Genomic DNA, 19,596 nt, shown 5'->3' on the forward strand with positions numbered 1-19,596 from the left:
GCAGAGTTACACAACCTCGTCTCAACATAGTAAACAACAGTCACTGACTTACTTGAAGGTGTAACACGTCTTCACTGTCATGGTATGGTTTCAACATACTGTACAGTAATTTCTCCATTACCACTATAAGAGCAATACAAGCTTTAAAAAAAACAACGAATGTCAAAACGTTTCCAAAATGTCCAAAAATATGTCTCCAAAATATTTTAGCTGCTTAGTTACACGACTCCATATTAATATTACTGTAGCGTTTTTAGGTTCTTTTCAGAATGAAGGACCAGTGGAAACGCGATTACCAAACCAAGCGCTAGCTTTATTCATTAACAACCACACAAAACCAAACACAGAATATACACGCACATGAGGAGACTGACGGAACACGTACACATCTTTAGGGTGGTAATTACTTAACAACATACTATACTTTTATAAGACTACACAGGGCACTAGAACTACTAGGACATTATTTACACAGGTAGGGTCAGCCGCTGGTCATCGTGCTGACCCTCAGACTCTCCCCGGCTACCACTCCCAGCATGGCCAGCGGTACTACGAGCACCTAGGGGCGCTTCCTCCTCACCACCAGGCGAGGGCGTTACACTGCCCCCACCTGAAGCGTCTGGCGTCTCGCCGACGTCGAACACCCCCCTCAGCTGTACTCGTACTCGGCTAACTGCTGTGGAACCCTGCGTGAACGGCCGCTGCGCCGCGGTGACGGCTGGCGACCCACGGACGCCCCACTATCGGCCGGCTCCAGCCCCGGCTGCTCCTCTAGAGCCTCCCCACACGGCTCCTCCTCCCGGGCCCGGTAGGGGGCCAGGCGGTCTCGGTGCAGGACCACCACTCTCCCCCGTGTTCGCAACCGGACACGGTAGCAGACCTCACCCACCACCCCGAGTACCTCAGCGGGCCCCTCCCACGACGGCGCCAGCTTAGGGCTGAGGCCTTTGTGGCGGCGCGGGTTGTACACCCAAACCGAGTCCCCGGGCTGGAAGGCAGGCCCCCTGCAGCACAGGTTGTAGTGCTGCTTCTGCCGGACCCCCGCCTGAGTCAGGTGGGTCCGTGCAAAGCTGTGCACCCGCCGCATCCACTGCCGCAGGTCCCACTCATAGTCCGGTCCAGCCGGCGGTGCCGACCCGTCTCCAGGCGGCGGGCCGAAGACCAGGTCCACCGGGGTTCCCATTTCCCGGCCCAGCATGAGCGAGGCCGGGATGCACCCGGTGGATTCCTGGACCGCGGTCCTATACGCCCAGAGTGCAAGGGGGAGGTGGCGGTCCCAGTCCCGTTGGTGCCGGGACACCAGGGTGGCCAGCTGGGTGGTGAGCATCCGATTAAACCGCTCCACCAACCTGTCGCTCTGGGGATGCAGCGGTGTGGTCCGCGTCTTAGTGATCCCCAGGTGCTGGCACACCCTGGCGAAGACCTGGGACTCGAAGTTACGCCCCTGGTCACTGTGTAACTCCTCCGGCACCCCCAGCCTGGCAAACATCCCCTCCAGCAGGGCATCGGCCACCGTGGGGGCACTCTGGTCCGGGAGGGCGTAGGCCTCCGGCCACTTCGTAAAATAGTCCATGGCCACCAAGACGTAGCGGTTCCCGGCCTCGGTGCGCGGAAACGGGCCCAAAACGTCCACCCCCACCCGCTCCATAGGAGCCCCCACCTAGTGTTGTTGGAGGGGGGCCCGAGAGCGCTCGGGGGGGTCCTTCTGCGCCACACACACTGCACACGTTCGGCAATACCGCTCCACGTCCCGGTGGCAAAGACCCCAATAAAAATGGCCTCGGAGACGTTGCAGTGTTTTTTTACCGCCGAAGTGCCCCACGCCCGGCTGGCCGTGCACTGCTCGGAGCACCGCCCCGCGGAGCGACCGTGGCACCACCAGCTGCCACCGTACCTCGCCACTGGAGGGTACCCGCCACCCCCGGCGCAGCACCCCGTCCTTTACCTCCAAGGCCTCCCACAGGGCACAGAGAGCCTTGATGGACTTTGGGTGCGGGGCGAGCTCCTCTCGTGTAGGCCGCACTCCTGCTGCCCTCCAGCGGAGCACTGGCCCCACGTCAGGATCAGCTGCCTGACGCTGCGCCAGGTCTGACAGGCCCACCCCCAGCGGCCCCTCCCGTGGTGCTCGCCTCCACCAAGGTGCAGACAGCCTCCTCACGCTGCTCCCGTCGGGCGCAGTGGCGGCAGTCCGCGGCCTCGCAGGGGCGCCGCGAGAGAGCGTCGGCATTGAGATGGCGAGACCCCGCACGGTGCACGACAGTGAAGTCGTGACAGTGAAGTCGTACTCCTGCAGGATCTCTATCCATCGCTCCATCTGCCCCTTCGGCTCCTTAAAGTGGAGCAGCCAGGTGAGGGACGCATGGTCGGTCCTCAGCCGGAACCGGGTCCCGAACAGGTACGGCCTGAAGTGGTGGACCGCCGCCATCACCACCAGCAGCTCGCGACGGGTCACGCAGTAGTTCTGTTCAGCCCTAGTCAAAGCCCGACTATAGTAGGCCACTACGCGCTCCCCATCTGGCCCCTCCTGCGCCAACACCGCACCCACCCCCGAGTTACTCGCGTCGGTATCGAGAACATACGGTAACCGCGGGTCGGGGTAGGCCAGCACGGGGGCCCCCACCAGAGCTTCACGCAACCGGCCGAAGGCCGTCTCACAGCCCGAGTCCCAGTCGAAACGGCGGCCCTTGTCGGTGAGGAGGTGCAGCGGGGCAGCGATGCTGGCAAAGTCCCGGACGAACCTCCGGTAGTACGAGGCCATCCCCAGAAAGCTGCGCAGCTCCGCGACGGTGCGTGGAGTCGGCAAGCCCCTCACTGCAGCGACCTTACCTGGGTCCGTAGCCACCCCTCGCGGTCCAACAACATGTCCCAGGAAGGTCACCTCCCGCCGCAGGAGCTCGCATTTGCGGGGGTTGAGCCTCAGGCCAGCACGGCGGATGCAGGCCAGCACCACCTGGAGGTTCGTCAGGGCCTGGTCGAAACCCCGGGCATGAACCAGCAGATCGTACAGATACAGCACACACTGGTTCCGCGGGACCGATGCCAGCACCGGTGGCAGGGGTGGCGCACCGTCGCTGCACCTAGACGGAAGGCAAGCACCTGTTTCCCCCAGACTGCAGCGAGCTGTCCCGTCACGGTCCTTAGCCGCAGGCTGGAGGCCTCCCATCCTGGGGGGTTGGTGCCCTCGGTGTCGGGGAGGACACCCGGCCGGAGTAGGGTCACCGATGAACCGGTGTCGAGTAGGGCCAGGCAGCGTTGGTCCTTGATTTGGCAGTGGAGGTACAGGCCCCGGCTACCGCCGACTCACCCCACAGTGGCATGAGGGGCGCCGGTCTTTACAGTGCTCTCCGGAGCGGGGGTTGAGGTGTTCAAGGGCGGCCTTCCCCGCGCTGAGCCGCCCCGTTCCCGTTTCCCAACGCAGATCGAGGAGTGCGAGGTTGGGGTGCCCGGCAGAACCGGGCTCGGTGTCCTCTCTTCCCGCAGCGGTTGCAAACCAGCATGCCGGGCTGTTCCGCGGGGGTCGCTGCACAGGCTGGCTCCTCCTCCCCCTCGCTGGATTCCTCCGTCGCCGCCTCGGTCAGCCAGCAGGGCGCACTGCGTCTGCTGGCGCTTCCAGCCACCCCGAACACGGCCTCAGCCTGTGTAGCAAGGGCCAAGGCCTGCTCCAGCGATGTTGGCGCGGCCAGCTGCACGTGGCGCCGCAGCTCCTCGGGTGAGAGGGCCTTGAGAAAGGCCTGGAGAGCCATCTCCCGCTGTGCCTCCCAGGGGAAAGTTGGGTATCCTCGGCGGGCGAGGAACATGACATCCGCAGCAACCGGGCCCAGTCGCTCTCCTTGTCGGCACCGCCGCAGGGCCAGCCTCTCCCGCATCAAGTCCGGTGCCTCCTCCACACTGTAGCACAGCTGGAGAGCTGCTGCCAGCGCCGTGTATTCGCCTGTCCTTCTCCGGGACATCCAGGAGCACCTGGCAGGCCGCTCCTTCCAGCGCCGCCACCAGGTGGCCGGCCATCTCCGCCCGGCTCCAGCCATTCGTCCGGGCCGCGAGCTGGAACTGCGCCTCATAGGTTTCCCAAGGCGTTTCCCCATCGTAGCGACCTGGTCGCACCCGCACCGATGGGTGTGGGAATCACTGATCGGCTCCGGCAGGGAGGGTATCCTCTCTCTGGGGCACTCGCTGACCAGGAGTAGCGGCCAGTCGCCCCAATTCTGCCGGTGGAACCACTACTGAGTAGCCCTGGTAAAGGCTGTGGCCACCTGTCGCACCCAGGAGTTGCTCAGGCTCCCTATGTGCGCTGCCGATTGGTTCTGATGCCGATGGGTTCTGTTTCTTTCAGAGTCAGCCGGCGCTTAACAGAATCGGATATTGTCCGCCACGATTTGTCCATCCTGCCCGCTTCTGACACCAATGTAGCGTTTTCAGGTTCTATTCAGAATGAAGGACCAGTGGAGACGCGATTACCAAACCAAGCGCTAGCTTTATTCATTAACAACTACACAATATACACGCACATGAGGAGACTGACGGAACACGTACACATCTTTAGGGTGGTAATTACTTAACAACATGCTATACTTTTATAAGACTACACAGGCCACTAGAACTACTAGGACATTATTTACACAGGTAGGGTCAGCCGCTGGTCATCGTGCTGACCCTCAGACTCTCCCCGGCTACCACTCCCAGCATGCCCAGCGGTACTACGAGCGCCTAGGGGCGCTTCCTTCTCACCACCAGGAGAGGGCGTTACATTACTATCAAGTGGTATTAAATCAGTACAACTTATAGTAATTATAGTATAATTTTTTTACAGTAACAGCAAGTGGTGTTCTTACTACAGTACGTGTTTTTAGAAAAGGACAAAACGTTATAACTTTTTATGAAGTACAGAAGCTTCCGGATACTATTATCATATTTCAGTTAACATGGGATATGATGCACCACGCCCACCGCGTTTTAACGCAGCCTACCTTGTACATTTTGAATGGCTGGATCTGTAGTCTGTGATGTTTATTTATTAATTAAAGTTTTCTAAAATGTATTTATTTTTAATTAAAAATGATTAAAAGGTATAATCTTTCCATGTGTTATGTCATTAGAAAGTACAGTAAGCCTCTGCTTTACTTAACAATGGTTTCAAATATTAAACTAACTGGTAAGAAAGCTATGTTTAATGATAATTAAAAGATTTCAGATTAAAAGAAGTGATTTACATTCCATGATTAAGTTTTAAAGGCAGACGCGCTCAGTGCCATAAACACTGCAAGCTGCAGAACAGTCTCCTTACAGGAGACTCCTTCCCTGACTGAGCTCAGTGGGCAGTGTGCTATTTTCTCCACCACCTGCTAATTTGCTCCACAACATGGGAAGAAAGGAGAATGTGATTGAACTGTATCTGTACGAAATGCGTGTTGCGTTCACAAAATTAAAGTGTTTAAAATGTTGAATTCAAAAGTTAACAAAAACTTACAACTTACACAAAGATTCTAAGCTGATCTCACTGAACAAAAATCACTTGTTTTTAACATCACGTTTTTAACTAAACCCGTTTTTATGGGTTTTAAAACCATGCAATGTCTATTTTAGGCACACACGTTATTGTTTCCTATTTTTGATTTTCTTTCAAATTAAAAGAATCGGTTGTCCATCCTGCCACACAATATTATGTACATTTGTATGTTTTTGAGAGACTTCAGAAGACTTCAACTTGATGCCTAAAAATATAGCATAATGCCTTCTCGCGTTATGAAGTCACATGAACATGGGATCCACTTTATTCAAACTAAGGTTTCTAAAAATGCAACAAGGTACTAATATTGTTCAAATAAAAGCTGTGAAATTTTTCACAAATCTCGATCTTTAAATCTGTAGGTTGCAGGCTCTGTGTCAATCATGTTTTTAATTATTAATATCCCTTAACATTGAATATGCTACAATATAAAAAAACAAAAAATGTTAATATAGTGTACATAATATTTACTATTTTATTTTTTAAAAAGGCTATGTTAGAAGAAAAACTTGTGTCCAAACCAGGTATTGAACTGGGATCACCTAGACAGAACCCCTATTGGCAAACCTGCTGTACCAACGGGCTGCTGGAAAACACAGCTGAGACTAACAGCTTAAAAATGTTTCTAATGTGATCATGCGTGTATGAGTCAAATAAAAAATAAAACATATTTACAAAGAAAGTGGATTACAGTAATACTACCAGCTATGTTAATAAATATATTTAGATCCTTAAATTAATATCGTTATTAATTTCTTTACATAAGCGATTCCATATTATATTCCCTATTTAGCGGATTCTAAAAAGTATGAGGTGTTTTACTGCGATAACGAGTGTAGGTATTCATAGAAAAGGTTAAAACATGGAATACAGAGGGAGTTTCAGAAGTTAAACAGAGGTCTGGAACACCCTGTCTCAAAAATAGACATTTAATAAATTGAAGTTTGTGAAAACAGTGACAAACCACCCTGAACAAAATACAGTTTTAAAATCCAAGCAGTTTGATATTATTAGTTGTTATTAATAAATCACTTAACATTGAACATGTTGTGATATTTAGAAATAGCAACAAATTCAATATAGTGTCGATAATATTTACTATTTTAGTTTTCAAATAAATGTTTATTTGTTAAAAGAAAACTCATGGCAAGAGCTGAGTTCAAACCCCTGACCTCCAGCATGTGAGTCACACACCAAAGCCATCACACCGCTTGACAACTTGAGCTAGAGCTGAAAAGGGCAGGCAAAAAGTTTCCAAGTTATCGCGGGTGAATGAGACAAATTGATGCAGATGTTTTCAAAGAAAGTGTAATAATTTGAGCTATATGAATATAATTATATTGTTATTAATTTCTTTAGATACGCGATTCCATATTATATTCCCTATTTTTCTAATTCTAAAAAGTATGCGTTTTTTTACTGCGATAACGAGCGCAAGTATTCTTAGAACAGTTTAAAACATTACAACTTTTTATGAAGTATAAAAACTTAATATAGTCAGAAGGAGCACGTAAAACTTATCTAAAATAATTGCAGTATGTAACCGAATGAAAGACTTTGATGCTTAAAATGTTTATGAAGAAAGTGGAATACTGGTGTGTATTTGTACCAATACCAGCCATATACAGTTTACATAATATGTTTATGTTCCTAAATTAATATTGTTTTTGACCTTCATACGTGTTATGCTCCTCTTCTTTTTCTGCTCAACTACTACAATTTCCCTTTAGTTGTAAAATTCCATATTAATATTCAATATTCAAGCGGATTAAAACATGCACAGTAAAGAGATTAAATAAAGCAATCGTTTCACTACCACTAACTAAGTGCTGCCTGTCAGTCATTTTGGCCAGCCAATCATGTACTGTGGTATAACGTGCTAAACTGCAGATAATTTTGCACAGTAGGGGGTTTTACTGCGCATTTTGAATGGCTGGTCCTGGTGAATTGAAGTACGGAATGCAGCCTGTCTTTATATATTTACAAACACATAAATTCATGCGTCACACCAGGCTGGACAGTTCTCTTCATTTTAGAATAATAATAATAATAATAATAAACTTTATTTTATATAGCGCCTTTACAGGTGGCTTCTCAAAGCGCTTTACAGGATGACAATAACAATAAATAAGAAGAGTATAACAATAAATAAGGAGAATACACAAGATAAGACACAATTACAATATATAGAGGAGACCGTGGATGGTGGTACTAAGAAGAGCAGAGGGGTGAAGAATGGAACCAGTTAAGTAAAGGCTTTTCTAAAGAAGAGGGTTTTGAGTCTGGATTTGAAGGAGTTTAGAGAAGGTGACTCTCTGATATACTTGGGCAAAGAGTTCCAGAGCTTGGGGGCATAACAGGAGAAGGCCCTGTCACCCATACAATATAGACGGGCTTGGAGGACAGTAAAGAGGGCAGAATTTGAAGAGCGGAGGTTGCGAGGTGGGGAGTAGGGCGAAAATAGTTCAGACAGCTACTGAGGTGCCAAGCCATGCAGAGCCTTATAGGTGAGCATGAGGATTTTAAAGTCTACACGGAATTTGACCGGAAGCCAGTGCAGGGACTCCAGGACAGGAGTGATGTGAACACTTGCACTAGACGTGGTCAGGATTCTGGCTGCTGAATTTTGGACATAAGTACAGAAGAGTACAAGTACAGCCTCTGCAGACAGAGTGTCAGGTTCCCAGGAAATCATTCTTTACCTGTTCTGGTATCTTCTAGATTTCTGAAACAAAATGCACTCAGGTTTTTACATTGTCACACTGTTACACATTGTTTAACATTTTACACTGTTTAGACATTTGAAGTCTTTGGTAACCCTCTTAATAGCGACTAATAAGCAGTGAAAACATTTGTCTGTCTTTCCTTGGGGGGAAGGGGACTGTCTTTGATTGGAAAGCACAACTATTCTACTCTGAGAATGCCCGTTGTCTTTTCATCGATAAACGTGTGTTAACAAAAACCACAGTATGCTTAAGTATGCTTAAGAGTTGTCAAACCGGTTTTTATTTATTTTTCGGCAAAGCCAGCCGGCTGTCGAGTGGTCACCGCGCAGGCGGGCACCTCAAATGTCCTGCCCCCACTATGACTAGAATATACTGTACACAAAGCACTGAAATCTTTCGAGCAGATGATCAGGTGTTTCGCAGACGTAGGCATAGTACGTAATTCAGGCTTTATGAACTCACACCTGGGATTCGATTAATTAGGGTTATTAATTGTTAGAGTTCATCAAGCCTGAATCAAAACCTGTTTTTCTAGCTTTTAAAGTCGTGCAATGTCTAAGCAGGAACACATCATTATATCTTATATATGAAAAATACATAACATAGCACCCAAACAAACGCAAATGTGTTTTTAATAAAATGCTTTTATTCATTCATAATCTAACTCACATAACTCACATTCCCGAATGCCCCCCACCCCGTTTAACAATTTCAGGAAGACTAAGGAAGGACTAAGGAAGTTGTCATCTGTTGTTGAATCTCTGTGAGCTCGGTGACTTTGAGACCACTTGTTATCCCAAGTTATTTGAATCACCACAATTCAAATAGAGAAAAAAGATCTGACTGACAAGATTTAAGATGTGGCTGTGTTCTTCCTGCGTTTGCGTTTGTCTGGGTGCTGACAAAGTAAAAAACAATTACTTTTGACAATGAAAAACTGTGTGTGTGTCTCTCTCTCTGCTGGTGCGCAGGCGTGGTGGGGTGCTGTACCAGCTGTACAGAAAATAACAGTGCCCCTTTCCATTCAATGGGTGTCTGAGTCGCTGTGTCCCATCTTTTGACAGTCGCTGTTGTGAATGTCTGTAGAGTGTATCTTATTTTTAGTATAAGACATATGAGCTCCTCCAGTCAGGACAGGAGGCTCTACTGTACACAGAGAGGGGCGGGAGGGGGAACAAGCTGATACCCTGGCTTCTCTCCTGACGCAGCTGGATAACCTCCTCAAGTCAGGAAAGGTGGCTCTACTGTACACAGAGAGGGGCGGGACAGGGAACAAGCTGATACCCTGGCTTCTCTCCAGACACAGCTGGGTGAGCTCCTCCAGTCAGGACAGGAGGCTCTACTGTACACAGAGAGGGGTGGGAGGGGGGAACAAGCCAATACATACTTTTAGAGTTTGATTAATAGGGAATATAATATAAAAATATTGTACTAAAAATAAGATACACTCTACAGACATTCACGACAGCGACTGTCAGAAGATAGGACACAGCGACTCAGACACCCGTTGAATGGAAAGGGGCACTTTAATTTTCTGTACGGCTAATATTAAAGCCAATACTTTAAAATTCTTTTCTGTATGTTTATCAATAGTGGGTACTGGCCTGGAGTACCCACTATTGGAGGATGTTTCTACAGATCTCCATGTGCAGAGGTTTCTGTGGGGTGTTTGTCCCATTGAGTGTAATCCTGGTCTATGAGGGGACCCCACACTGCACTGCCGTATAGGGCAATGGGTTGGATTACACATTCAAATATTTGGAGCCAGATTCTTGTTGGTGGATTGATGTTGAAGAGCCTCCTTCTTATTGCGTAGAAAGCCCTACGTGCCTTCTCCCTCAGTGCCTTCACTGCCAGGTCAAAACTTCCAGATGAGCTGATGGTATATGTGATATGTGATATGCCGAGATATGTGTAGCTGGATGAGTGCTCCAATTTGTTGTTGTTAAGTGTGAATTTGTACCTGTTTCCCTGAGGTCTGGCTTTTTTCTGGAAAACCATAACTCTGGTCTTGTCCAGATTGACTGTCAGCGCCCAGGTCTGACAGTGCTGCTCCAGCAGTGCCAGGTTCTGCTGCAGCCCCTGTTCTTGTTGGTGGATTGATGTTGAAGAGCCTCCTTCTTATTGCGTAGAAAGCCCTACGTGCCTTCTCCCTCAGTGCCTTCACTGCCAGGTCAAAACTTCCAGATGAGCTGATGGTATATGTGATATGTGATATGCCGAGATATGTGTAGCTGGATGAGTGCTCCAATTTGTTGTTGTTAAGTGTGAATTTGTACCTGTTTCCCTGAGGTCTGGCTTTTTTCTGGAAAACCATAACTCTGGTCTTGTCCAGATTGACTGTCAGCGCCCAGGTCTGACAGTGCTGCTCCAGCAGTGCCAGGTTCTGCTGCAGCCCCTGTTCTGTGGGCGACAGCAGGACCAGGTCATCTGCACAGAGCAGGAATTTGATTTCTGTGTCATGTAGTGTGAGACCAGGAGCCGCAGACTGTTCCAACATTCCTGCTAATTCGTTGATATAGATATTAAACAGTGTTTGGCTCAGGCTGCAGGCCTGCAGGCCTGGGCTCAGGCTGCAGCCCTGTCTCACCCCACGGCCAGTGGTGGTGATGTAATTAATAAATCTTTAATAACCAGTGAAATCCAGGAAACACTCAATGTCCTTTTTGAACTTTGGAAGGGAAACACAGAAAGTCTTAAAACCTGTTAAGTTCCCTAAAGCTTTCTCAGTCAGGTATGAAAGTTTACCCACACACCCTCCCCACACACCCTGCCCCCTGACCCTGTTTTGCGTCAGGGAGGACGAATACAAACCTATTTCCCTTTGAAACTCATCAAAAAAGACACACTCACCAGAGCTTGCACAACTACAGTATAACTAAAACATATAAGTTTATGCAGGTAAATAATTGCTATTAGGAATGATTTTTTAATCTATCAATGTTAGATAAAAAAACACATTGCCCGACGTTAGAAAGCATCTTGCATTACATTGCTTGAAAAATAATTTTATTTCGAGAGACTGGATAAGTAAATCAAGTGTTTTTTAACTTCCTGAAAAACAAGTAATAATTTAACAATATATGTAAATGTTTTATGATATGTCACTGTTGCGAATATCTGTAGAGTGTGTCTTATTTTTAGTTTTGTAGCCAAAGGGCCTTGCAGATCAAAATATCAAGGAATGAAGCAATTACCGCGCCCAGCTCCTCAATGGAATCGCTTTAACGGTCCGGGTGTGACAAGCTTCTAATGTCTCCCGACTCCGGCGAAAGAAACCCATCTTTCATTGTAAGACAATGAACACATTCTAGTACATGAGAATATAGTATAAATACACAAACGGATTGGGTTGAGTTCCCATCACAAAAAAATCCGCGAGCCTGCACTACAGTGACCATAGTACAGTATGGAGACCAAGAGCTTTTACAGGAAGAGACGAGGTGCTTCTGCTGCCCCAGCTTGCAAAGAGCGAAGGGTAAGCAAATCCAGCAGGCTTCATCTGAAATATGCGATTATAGCGCATATTACAAGGTATTATTGCCGTTTTGAATTATATATTCAATTATAAATATTTCTTCGCAGCCTGTTCTTCAGGAAAACACCGCACGGGCAAAATAATCTTCGAAATCTACCAGGACAGTAAAAAAGAAAGCGGTAAGACGGAGGAAAAGAAAAGTTTATTTTGACGTCTGTTCCGCAACTGATGAATACTACTGTGTGACTTTATTTCTTACATGAATTATGTTATTTTGCCAGGCTGTGGGTCTCTGCTCTCGGCCACTGGCCAGGGTGCCAACCTGTAGAAGCAGCACCTGTATGAAGACTTTTCGGCAGCAGCAGGAGCAGTACGACGCAGTACTGGGGAGGATTGGGAGGTCAGAGACACTCCTGAAGATGCAGAAGAAGGAGACAGTATGTTCCGGCAGTCAAACGCTCGAGCAGCTGTCTCCCGATAAGTGCCTCTCCCCGCCGCGCAGGTTGCAATGCCTGGCGGAAGCTCTGCCCCCCCCAGAGCACACACCGCCTCAGGACACTCCATCCCGGCCTCTCTGCTCACCACCGTGCAGGACTTGGCTGATGCTGTCCCCGCCGTCTATCTCCCCTCAGGAAGCACCGTTTACACAGCGGAATTCACAGATGCCAGTGGGACTAACAATTCTCCCAGATATCCAACTGTTGCCCATCACTCAAGAGAAAGAGGGGGGGTTGTACTTGCAGTGCATCGGTATAGATGGGAAAGCGAGAGCCGAAAGCTACACCGCCCTCATGTTTCGAAATCTTGTGACTTTTGAAATTTACTGGGGGTGGACCACATTGGTAAATTTCGATGGGTCCAGAGGCAAAAGTGCCTTGCCTTGCAATCTCTGAGAAACCATTAGTAGCATGGTGAATCAGAGATTCTCAACACTTACTTCGTGCGACTGGAAAAGAATTCGTGATTGGATCAACGAAATGCTTCTGTCCAGAAACAAACCATTCCTGTTAAACAAGAGGAATGTAAAAAAAATTGGTACAAAAGTATAAAAACAATTACTTTTTGACAATGAAAACCGGTGTGTGTGTCTCTCTCTCTGCTGGCGTGCGGGCACGGTGGGGTGCTGTGCCAGCCATACAGAACATTAAAGTGTCCCTTTCCATTCAACGGGTTTCGTGTTCTTCCTAGGATTGTTGAGCGGGGTGGGGGACATTCGGGAATGTGACTCTGATTAAGAATGAATAAAAGCATTTTATTAAAAACGCCTTTGCGTTTGTCTGGGTGCTGACAAAGTAAAAAACAATTACTTTTTGACAATGAAAAACTGTGTGTCTCCCTCTCTCTCCGCTGGCGTTTGTAATCGTTTTTATTTTTAAATACATTTTAGCAAAGTCATGTACCATAAAAGTATGGTAATTAAAAACCATTAATACTTTCGCTGGAGTTTAAATAAAGTCGATGTTTTCTCTTTTTGGCTAGACTTGACTATTTAGCCATGAGATAAACAATAGTTTGTCATTAAACAACCTTATGTTTATTAATCTTCCTTGTTATACACACCCCCCACCTCTGGGTGCCTGTTCGAGTCGCAATAGGTAGAGACACGTACGAAAAAAAGTTCATTCCACCTACAATACATATATATTTTTGTGGTAAAAGGGAGCAAAACATCAGTATTTACTGCTAGTAATTAGTGTACGACTTATAGTTGAAATCCTGAGCCTAAATACAAAGTTAAAATCTCGACAAACGAAGCAATGTAGGAAATGCGCACACAGAAATACACAGAAAATATCTCAAATAAATTTTGTTCAAGGTCTCCAAAACGAACAAGAAAAAGAGCATTTTCAGAGAGCAATTACGCTGTGTTTATGTAGAATAAGTGATTAGATTTATGAGCAATCTAATTTCTTATTTCTGAACATTATTACGCAGAAGACAAAGGTAGTGATTTACGTTGCATTGAGCATTGTGCTGCTGTAATACAGTTTAAAATAATTAAAAGTCTAAACAGTATCAGCTTTATTTATGGGTTGTAATTTAAAAAAAGTCAAAAACTGCACTCAAAATGCAATTTAGAGCTTTCTGGCAAGAGGAGACACCCAAACTAATAATGTAACATGCTACTGTTTGTGCATGAACATAGTTATACTGTTATTTCTTTAGATACGCGATTGCATGTTTTTTTTTAATCCCTGGCGGGACCGGGCGTCCATAAGAATCAAGTTATAGGTTTCATTGCGCTTTGACAGAAACCAAATTTCCCCCAATTTAATATGTGCTTGTCTATATTTATTGTCAATTAATTGTCAATAATATTGATATTCTATTTTTTCAAAGAAATGTTTGTTAAAATAAACATCACAGCACCAGCTGGATTTGAACACCCAACCTGTGGTTTAGTAGTCAGGGATGTAGACCACAGGACCACCTGCAAGGTCACATGAGGACTGGTGAAACAGCCCTACACAAACAGTATCAACAGACATTGTACAGGGTGTACTATTCTTGTGTTGCGGTACACGAATATAATTATATCGTTATTCATTTCTTTAGATGCGCGATTCCATATTATATTCCCTATTAATCAAATTCTAAAAGTATGCTTGTTTTGCTCTGGTATCGAGCGTATTCGCAGAAAAGCTTAAAACTACCACTTTTTATACACGTTATTTCACGTTAGTTATTGTAATACTGTATGTTTATGTAACAAAATCAATATCATTTATGGCCTTCACACGCGTTATGCTCCTATTCTTTTTATGCTCAGCTATTTCCCTTCAGTGGTAAAATTCCATATAAATATTCAATACTAAAACGGGCACAGTAAAGACATTTAAATCTTTCTACAACCAACCAACGCACCACAAGTGCCCCTGTCGGTCAACCAATCACGTACTGCGGTATGACGCGCGATGACGCAGCCAATTACCCGCAGTACGTGTCTGTGCCGCGCACTTTGAATGGCTGCATCTGTATATCCTTTTCCTTTTTTTTTTGCTTCCCCACAGTGTCTAGAAAATGAATGCAAAGCATCAGCATAGACACTGAAGTCTGGGAACCCCCCAATCGAATCGTTTTTTGTAACTCACTGCAACATACACGTAATAATCTAGATGTTTATTGACTTGTCTCTTTTGGGGATTTTAAGGAGCCTACTGGATGACCCTCAGTTCCAACAGTCCCTGACGGACAGCCTGGCAGAGCCAGTTCCCTATTTCTGCCAGCTGAGCAGCCCCCAAACTCCTACACTGGCACCGCAGCAGGAGGGGCCTGACCAGAGGGGCCACTCTTTAAATTCTTCCCCAGTGCCCCAGGATACCCTCAGGGACAATCTGCCCAGTGCAGTGACAGCAGAGCCTCAGCCCAGTGAGGCAGATTCCCAGGATATCAAACAGCAGGAGTACCAGCTGGAGATGCAGTCAAGAGGTAAGGACCTCAAAGAAGACAAACAAAAAGCCATTTCTTCTGTCCTGTTCCTGACGTGACTTGTACCTGGAGTCCTATAGCTTCATTTTGAGACTATTGCCACTAGGATATAACTATTACAAAAATGCTCTGTTCATTTCTGAACCTTTATTCACTATTTAAGAATGACAACTTGAAACTGCTGCCAATACAGTTACAACCTGTACCTGCAGCCATCTTGCTGTGACATACTCTTATAATCAGGATGTAATTAAGAGGATATCTTTTTTTAATTTCAAAATCCTCTAAAATGTGAGTCTAAAATTAGGAGTTTATAATTTTGGAAAAGCTATCTATGCAGGAATGAAGAAGAGCTTAAAAGTAGTGAATTGGAAATAGAGGGACGCAGAGTCAGTAGAAGAAGGATGGTTAATAATATAATAAAGGCTCAAACTGAGTTCATTCCTTTAACAATTCAGCTGAAGGTCTGATCTCCTAGGTGAAAAGTCAGCAAAAGTGGTTGAAAAAGAATGCCTTTTGGGTTTCCTTGTCTTCAGGCTCCCAGAATTCTGTGATCTGGCTGAGGAGATTCTCGTGAACACACTTGAGAACATTCTAATTGAGGTTTGTGTGGGAAAGGTGGTTCTGACAGCAAGGCCGTGGGTCATAGCGCTGCCCCCATCCACATCTAGGTAAGCGTTTCCCTGTCCTCGTGTGAAAAAAGGAGTAAATGTTGTTCATGGGCAGCACAGTGACACAGTGGTTAGGATTGCTGCCTCATAGCGCTGGGGCTCTGGGTTCAGTTCTGGACCTGGGGTGCTGTCTGTGTGGAGTTTGTATGTTCTCATGGGTCTCATATGCTAAAATCAGCCAAACATCTTTCATACTTCCTCCAAATATGTATCTAGTCAGGCTACATAAAAGTGCTTAAGACTCAATATCATTCTTTTTGTTTGAAATGTAGGAGGTCATCAAGGTCCCAGGCACTCAGCACAGTGACGTCGGGAGAGACAGGAGGGGGACGGAAGGCCCAGAGTCTGGAGAGACCGGCGGCAGAGCCTGTGGTCTGAGCCCCCGCGTACCACCCAGCTACCAGACTGGAGTCACATTCTCGAGTGCACGCTGTAGACCTGAAGCTGAGGGCGGGGCATTACCTTAACGTGTCTTTCCGGCGCACTTTTATTTTATTAAATAAAACACAGAAATCAATCAATCCTGGAAAATTGTGCATTTTTGCTGAGCATAGGTGCAGTGATTTGTATTGAATATTTAATTACTGCCTACAGATTTTATTTTACCTTGAAAAACGGAACTGTTTATCCAAACAACGCAACATCAAAATCTTTAATGTAGAAAAACACAAACTATTTCCTTCCTCTTCATGCTTAAGACTAAATGCAACTATTTAATCAAAGACACACTATGGATTTTTAAATCTTTTCCTAACACCCTGTCAGAAAAGTGTACAGTTTGAGAGGCTGGTCAAGCATTATTCTTTATGTGTATGTATTTTAAAAATTAAACTTAAAAATTAAACTTTTAGAACCTAATTTGTATTGTGCGATTTGTTTACGTTATTTCTACAGGTCATTCCTACAATTCTATCAATTCGGAGTAATTCGCTTTATTACAATAGGCTGTCGCTACATACATGTGTACGGAGTGCTGTAAAAGTAAATCTCGTGCATTTTCAGGAGTTACGATTTGTCTTCTGAGAGTGTTTTCCGATTAAGGTTTGTGGATCATGACCGTTCGCAGCAGCTGGGTCTTTACATCTTGACAACGACCCTGTTTTTCCGAAGATTGAGGTCCTCTAGCCACTACAGTACAGTATATCCCTGCTCCTTCAATATCCCCGCTATCCTCCGAGAGTCACCAGTGCAGGGGCCCCTCACAATATCAGAACTAATGTTAAAGTGACACCCAAATGCGACTGAACACACACAAGACTCAAGTTCCACTCACCTTATATATACGCCTTGATTTTTCAGTTTCAGCTTACTATAATAATATTGATCTCTCAGAACCCTACGTGTGTTAGTACATTAGGTGTACTAATGACGACACGTTTCTTCAAAATGAGAGCATGAGACGTACTGTAGACCTATTCTAGTGTGAGAAATCAAGAAGATTTTTTGTACAGAGAGGACTTGTTTCAGCAGGCAAGATTGTGCTGGTTGGTATTATAGCGCCAATGCTTGTTAATAAGACAGAATTAAGCGTTGCTGTGCTTTCCTAAATGAGGCCCCATCTCACTCTCCATCTCTGTGGTGCACCCACAGAGAAAGTATTCATACAGGCTGATTTAAGATGTTTTCTTTTGATAAGGGACAGCTCCCAAACGGGGATGCACTTAGTAAGCCTGGCTATCATGATCAATGGTCATCCATTGGCGCCTATCTGTCTAGGGAGTGCCAAATGGACATCTGGACTGCATTCCTAAGTATCAGGAGTAAGTGAGTCATATCTCACCTTGATCAACCAATCAGGGACTGGCAGGGCGTGGTAACACCACGTGGGTCTCCAATGCCCGCCAAACTCTCAACCAATCAACACACATCTGTGTCTTGGTCAAAAAGGGAGCGCAAGCTCAGATCGGACCGGGAACGAACCAGCTTCTTCCCGGGCAAAAGAGTGACTTGCGAGGACCCGCGGTCACACTCTGTGCATAGAGACTTTCTACTAGCCAGCCGGACTGCTGGTAGATCCCCTCGGAGCAACGACTGCCCTGCGCGCCGCATTTAGGTTCCTCCGCCCGTCCTACTCCGAGCTGCACCTCGACTGGTTGGCCGGTAGCCAGAGGACGCTGGGACAACGCCCATTGGACAACCGCTGGAACAGAGGCTGCAACAGAGCCTGTCAGCTGGTTTGGTGTTCGTGCCGGGAAATTCCAAATCCATACATGGGGATAAGTAAACCCCATGTTCTACATTGCGTCTCGAGAATTCAATTGTACCTCAACACAAGTTGTTATCAATTTAATTCATGAGTAATGTATTTACTTCCGAGTTTAGAGTAACAGTGGGTAATAACACTGATTAGCGATTTGGTAACCGAACGATATATTGACATATATTCTCTGTTGTGTATCTCTTTGTGTTTGCATCTCTTCGAGATTATATACCTTGTATATTGATAACCCTCACAGTAAGGTCTGCCGCTTGTATCCAGGCAGACTAGTATATGTTTGGTGCACAATTTATATTAATAAATGTATCTCATGTATTGAACCCGTGTGTGTGCGTTGTTAGTTGTTCTGACGATTGATTTTCTAAAAGCCACAACGAACCACCTCATGATTACTGCTACAATTAATAATTGTCTCAGTAAAACCATCAAACCTCTACAGTATTAATGTAAGTTACTGAGCGGCGTACAAACCACAGGAGGATATATAATCAGTTCACTGCTTCCCGTACCCTTTATCTACTCTCTAAAGATTAAATTGAATTCAGAGAAGTATTCCAAGGACAATATTTAGACACGTTATACTGATAATGTTTTAAAATAATCACATTTATTATTATTAGTTGAGATGTATTAAATGTTGGGCGACTCCAGGTTTACTCACAGCAATCAATGTTGACATCACCCTGATGATATCATAATACCTGCCCGCTAGTTATTTCTGCCCATTTAAGCATCAAAGCTCATTAACTGCAAGAACAAAATGCCGTGTTGTGGATGTTTTTCTTGGTGCTTTCGAAAGGTATGTTTTCAGTTTTTCGATTTTGATCTAATTATTATATACTTCTTTTTATGAGTCAGAACATACAAATGACACAATTTAATCTAGTATGGATACTAAAATTGAATAACAGTGGGTTTGAAATCTACTTTTCTGTTACATTGCTATATGAAACTGAAAAACTGTAGATTTCTTTTTATTGTAGTAACTGAAATATGCTGTAGTCACAGAAATATACTGTTTCAAGGACTGCCCTTATAAAAGTTTCAGATATATGCCATGTGTTTCCTACTCATAAATAATTGTTGCTCATTCTGTTTGAAATATTACTTCTTGTTAACGCTGGGTATTTGTATGGTTAATGTTGAAATGTATTAGAATATTAAAGAAATGGCCGACATACAGTGCAAGATTTCTCAGACTTACGATGTTTAGTGGCCATGGTAAACTGCTGTCTATCATAATGTCATGTAAGAGATAACCTGCAGATTAGAGGTGTCACGAATAAATTACTGTTGGAACGTATAGCCCAGTACTGTCAACAAATCCAGGGTAGGGGGAGGAAGATGATGCCCGAGTCTTCCTCTGCAGCTCTCTGTAGAGCTTGTCTCTGCTCTCTGAGTATGAAGGGTCAACACAAAGTGGAGAGTGTGCTGCAGTGGGTAAGAGGAGGGTTATTCTGACTGAGGTGTGATCATGGTCTTTTCAGACTCGACCCCAGAAAGCCTGTGAGGGGAGCAAAACACCACACAGGAAGAAAGGCAGAGGGGCTGTAAGGTCAGGGAAGGTGGAG

At 45.6% G+C, this 19,596-nt stretch overlaps 1 pseudogene; it reads right to left on the bottom strand.

Moving 5' to 3' along the window:
• Positions 1–649: 649 nt before the first annotated feature.
• Positions 650–3,950, bottom strand: LOC148821787 (uncharacterized; annotated as a pseudogene).
• Between the last annotated feature and the right edge of the window lie 15,646 nt (positions 3,951–19,596).

This window comes from Atractosteus spatula, chromosome 13 (assembly GCF_055471065.1).
Source record: "Atractosteus spatula isolate fAtrSpa1 chromosome 13, fAtrSpa1.hap1, whole genome shotgun sequence".
Lineage (NCBI taxonomy): Eukaryota > Metazoa > Chordata > Actinopteri > Semionotiformes > Lepisosteidae > Atractosteus > Atractosteus spatula.